We start from the raw sequence: 6,000 nt of genomic DNA on the forward strand, positions 1-6,000 counted from the left end.
TTTAGCACAAAAGTCCAAAGTTGGCTAAAGATAGCTAAAGTATGCAAAAGATTCGAGATTAAACGCCTTGCTTCCTCCTCCTACACGCGCTCCAGAACATGTAAAGTATGTTAGTATGTCAAGAAATATTTAGATTAGAATTTCGTACAGTAATTAGATTGCGAAACCAAAAATGTGATACATTTACGCAAGATCTCTCGGTGTATTTAATACGCCGTGGAGAGTGAGCATTGTCCTGTCATACTCCTCCAACGTCGGGTATATGGAACTGCATTAAGTATTTAAATGTAGAAAAGAAAGTGCCAGAGAGAGAGAGCGAGGGGGTGAGAGAGTGGCTGAATGAATGAACGAATCACAGGTTCAAATTCTAATCCTGCTCTCAACACGTGCATAATTTCTCAGGTGTCGTCGTCTCATCCCGTTCTGAATGTTCTGAAACGCAGGAAGAAAGTTATTAAAAGGCCGCTTTTGAGATTTGGCTTCCCTTTTCTGATTCTAGACCAGTTTTAGCTGAATATGTATTGAGAATGAGCTGAGATTAGGATTGAGTATAATTTCAGAGAAAGTAAGTGATGTGCACTCGAGAACCAGTTTCTTCCCTCCAGGACATTCACTTTCCACTTGTCAATCCGGAAATATTATTATAAATATATTTCCTTTGCTTTCACTCTCTAGTCAGGCTTGCAACTCGCAAATTTTCAAGTTTTAATAGACCTTGTCGTATGTATGACAGAGTTGGCAGTCACGTCATGACAATTGAGTGACAAGATGCAAAGATAACATTCAATATTTGGTAGTTTCTGACTGATTACTTATACGCTCGCTGAGTCTCGTCTCTCTTTGTGAGATTCTGAAATTGGAACATTATTTGAAGTTATTTGAACTTACAAACAGACACAAGAGAGAGATCCACCTCGAGTTGTATATACGTTTGCAGAAACATTGTGGTGGTGGTTTGCAAAGAGAGAGAGAGAGGAACTGTCGCCGTGGGGGACTAAATATGGGGTCCTAGGACGGACGGATATGTACTTATTATGCGGGTGTTGTGGTGGTGAGTTGTTCCATCGAATAATATGTGAAGAACTGCTCTCGATCTACGTTTGGGATATGTCCCGAGAGTTGTCTGTCAGCCTTGTGTTTAGAGTTTTGTGTTTAAGCTCAAGTGTTTGCATTGGACCTGAAAGTAAACATTTAATCATATGCAGAGGAGGGGAAAGTTCAGAAGGAAGTGGAGAGTAAACACAGTGCCAGATCGTTTTGTAATGAGCTAACTAAGTTGTTTTTAAACGGAATGTGCCTTCTCTCTGCTCCAATATGAACTGATTGCCAAAGGTTTATTTTGCTTGGACAACGGAACACAAGGGCAGCAGGGATGGACTCAAATTAAATTCCCAATTTGCCCAACAGAATCAAAGTTACGTTCAAAGGACTTTCAGAAATAAATATACAACTTCTCTTCTCATTCATGGAATCCAATGTTGGATGATGATCTACACTGCTGATGATCTACTGATGTAAACTTATACGGCATGCGATGCTTCTACGTAGGGCGTCAATATACTTTAGGCGTATACAGTTTTTTGTAGTGTGAATTGTATATTTATGTGAAAAACTATAGTTTCGTGATTCATGATGAATGTGGCTAAATTTGCTTAAGTATGCTTAATTTAAATGCTGTCTGTCTGAATTGAACGGATTACCTATTTTTTAATGTAGCTTGCGAATTTGCTGGGAGAAAGTACGAAAAATATCTACACTCACGTAATTAATACAATTACAGTAATAAGAATTTACAAGTTATTATTGTCTCTACATTTTTAAGACAGACCACTTTTTCTATATTTTCTACATTAATAGCGAGAATGCAAACTTATATTGCATTGTACTCGGGGAGAAAGTTTTTGAGAAATGGCGTGCAATAGGATGAATGAGCGTTACTGGAGTAAGATGGATTACAAGTCTATTCAACTATTCAACCCGTCAGGGTAATCCTCCTCCTTATTTCTAACAACTTTCTCTCTCCTCTAATTCTGATTGAAAGTTTCACCCCACAACTCGCCACCTCCACCCTCTTCCGATCACCCCCCATTTGACTCCTTTATCATCTTCTTAATAAACTCGTATTGTTGATAATTTCGAAATTTACGGATTATTTGCTTCATCACGAAGAACCAGCTTGGGCAATTTATCAATAAATTGGTTCGTGATTGATGAGTACTGTAGCATGATTGGGGTAAGTACTTACATATATAGCGCTTATCTTAAGCTGATATGGTTAACTCAACTGATAACTTGTCAAGGTATGCATCATTTTTTTGTTTGGATCAAGCAAGAGAACATCTCTTTGAGATGTGTATCATCATGCGAAACAGACACAATTATTTCATGGTACTTTAAACTGTGACTTTTGGCAAAGGTTTCAGAGGGAATACCTACAAACAATTTCTATGAGGGTGTTTCTGAGGTAAATATAAATGAGGCAAACAATTTAAATTTTTGTCAGGTAGAAGAGAAAGAAGGGACAAGCGTGAGGCTGCCATATTCATTGGTGAAGATTAGGCACCCTTTTCGTTTTTTTTCTCAGTCGGGTGCAAAAGTAGTTATGGGAAGAAAAACTTCCGAGCAATTTCCCTTGTAAAAGTGAAAACGAAAACTGGTTTACCTACCTACGTGCTACGTGTGCTTGCATTTATATGAACAAGTCGAATCATCTATCTATGACTGGACTTGTGCCTTCTTTCTCCGATAAGATGAAGATGCTTGTTTGTGAGAAATAATTCTTGAGGTTATCTGTTTTTAAGTTTCTTGAGGTGGTGGGGATTTTCTCAAAGGTCCCCAATTTTGGACAGGGTACAATTATTAGGTCAAGATTCGCTGTTAATAATATTAGTTTATTGCTGAAATAGTGTTAAAGCTGTCATTTTTTAAAAAATATCATCACTTGGACCAGTGAAGATCGTGGAGAGTGGGATTACCACCCACAATACCTGAAAAAATTTCGGAAACATTGTTACATATGTTCCTCATTCCTACATGTTCCTAGGTTCCATTCATATTTATGGACAGAAGGGGCAACGTTACTTTCGATTTGTGAGTTGCACTTGATTTCTTTTCTAAACATGTAACCGATAATGAGGGTATTCACGCACCCTTGGTAACTACGTAAACCGCGTAAAATCCGTAAACTTACAAACGTTTACAAACGGCTTCCCGTGAATTCACTTTTGCAATTATTTTCGTAAAAATTTATCTGATAATTGAAACAAAATGCCGATCATTTCCAGAAAACGGAAATTAATGGAAGAAATTTGTGGAGCTGCATTTATTGATATAATATATACCACGAACAGTGGAGGCTGTTCCTATAAAAATTTCAACCCTCCTAAATTCTAATCCTAAGTTATTTTTCGACTCCTCACTAAATCTTAGCTGAATATATAACTTCTTAGAAATCGGTATGGGTACCCCTTCCTTATTGTCCATCTGGTTATTTTTTGTTCATCTTTGACTTCATATTCTTTGATGAGAAGCTATTAAGTATCACCGTTCCGAATTTCAGCTTTTTGAGACAAGTTATGAAAATCGGTATGGGTCACTCCCAACGGGTCCCGGATGTGAAAATTTTACCGATTTCACTTCATATTCTTCCATTAGAGGCCTTTAGCAGCTTCTATACGAAATTTCAGCTCGATTGGATGATTTTGAAAGTCCGGTATGGGTCACCCCCTCGGGTACCTCTGCTTGAAAAATTTTCCAATTTCACTTCGTATTCTTTGATTAGGAGTCACTAGCAACATATATTGCCAAGTTTCTGCATCGAACAATTTTTTTTCTTCCCCAAATTGAGTTTACAAAATACTTTACAAAATTAAAAGACGCCTGTGAGCTGCGTAAGTTTACAAAAGTTTGTAAACTGGTTTTCCTTGGCAATTTTTGTAAAAGTTTGTAAACGTTTGTAAGTTTACGGATTTTACGCTGTTTACGTAGTTACGAAGGAGGGCGTGAATTGCCTCAATATTTATTAAGATAGATACCTATAGCGTTTTTTTCGCGCCCTAACGATTTTCGAGTTCGAGGTCTTAAAATTTTCGTAATTTTCTGTACATGAAGAATTCTAAAAGAATAGAATAAGTCTAAAAATAGATAAGTCTAAAAATAGATACCTCTAAAAATAGACATTTCCAAAAATAGATAAGTCTAAAAATAGACATTTCTAAAAATAGACACGTCTAAAAATAGATGTCTAAAAATAGACACGTCTAAAAATAGATATGTCTAAAAATAGACATTTCTAAAAATAGATAAGTCTAAAAATAGATAAGTCTAAAAATAGATACCTCTAAAAATAGACATTTCCAAAAATAGATAAGTCTAAAAATAGACATTTCTAAAAATAGATAAGTCTAAAAATAGATAAGTCTAAAAATAGATACGTCTAAAAATAGATATGTCTAAAAATAGATGTCTAAAAATAGACACGTCTAAAAATAGATATGTCTAAAAATAGACATTTCTAAAAATAGATACGTCTAAAAATAGATACGTCTAAAAATAGATATGTCTAAAAATAGACATTTCCAAAAATAGATAAGTCTAAAAATAGACATTTCTAAAAATAGATAAGTCTAAAAATAGATAAGTCTAAAAATAGATACGTCTAAAAATAGATATGTCAAAAAATAGACATTTCTAAAAATAGATAAGTCTAAAAATAGATATGTCTAAAAATAGACATTTCTAAAAATAGATAAGTCTAAAAATAGATAAGTCTAAAAATAGATATGTCTAAAAATAGATATGTCTAAAAATAGACATTTCTAAAAATAGATATGTCAAAAAATAGACATTTCTAAAAATAGATATGTCTAAAAATAGATAAGTCTAAAAATAGACATTTCTAAAAATTTTTAATTTTGCAATGTAATTTTAATAACAGTGCATTAATAATAATATAGAATAATAATAATATATAGTATATAATAATATATAATAATAATGATAAACCCTCCAAATGAATGTAAATAAATAGCGTCAGAGCGATTCAAGTTTCCTTTAACGTTTTCCAGTATATGACCTCGTCCTAACGGTCGTGAGGTCAAAAATATTAACGTCCTTGAAATCGCAGTCAATTTTCCTTTAAAATGACACCCCATATGACAATTATGTATATTTTTACCCTTGACCTCGTCCTTAAGGTCATAAGGTCAAAAATTCTATCGTCTTCGAATTCGCGGTGGAATTTCCTTTAAAATGACACCCCATATGAAAATTATATGTTTTCTGACCTCTGACCTCGTCGACACGGTCACGAGGTCAAAAATATTGACGCCATTGAATTCGTGGTCCAATTTCCTTTAAAATGACACCCCACTTAAAAATTAAAGTTAAATTTAATTTGGACCACACCTCCTAGCGCAGTGGGGTGTGGTCCGATTGACCCCATTTTTTAACTCGACCGAGAACTAAAAATTAGAAGCACAATGGCGAAAACGGGGTCTGATTATCTTGACTCGTTCTGGAGATATCCTGCTTACGGACAGACGGACGGACAAAACGATCACAATAAGTAGCTGACGCTACTTAATAACATATAAAAGTAATAATTTAAGTTATTAAAAAAATTAGATTTTTGGGACTAGAAGTGAAATCCAAATTGGGTTATACCTTTGTGACGATTCATGACATTAGCTCTGCGAGATAGTCTGGTTACGAGTTCATCAAAACTGCAAATCTCATGTTGACCATGGGCATATTGTCAAAATTTTCGAAATATTAATCCCACACAGCATTGTTGTACCTGACAACAATGCGACCCACCCTGCTTGGCCATTCATTTGTCCCGTAAAACTTTATTTTTTGTCCTTTGCCATTACCCCGGTCTTCTTGTCGTCCTCGAGGAGTGGACATTTTTGAGCTGGCTAATCCTCACTCCACTTGACTCGCACCTTTTTGTCTCGTTCCCACGCAATTGTATCCACTTGAGTGAGAAATCTCCTCCTT

The sequence above is a fragment of the Folsomia candida genome, unplaced genomic scaffold (assembly GCF_002217175.1).
Source record: "Folsomia candida strain VU population unplaced genomic scaffold, ASM221717v1 Fcan01_Sc006, whole genome shotgun sequence".
NCBI classification, from domain to species: domain Eukaryota; kingdom Metazoa; phylum Arthropoda; class Collembola; order Entomobryomorpha; family Isotomidae; genus Folsomia; species Folsomia candida.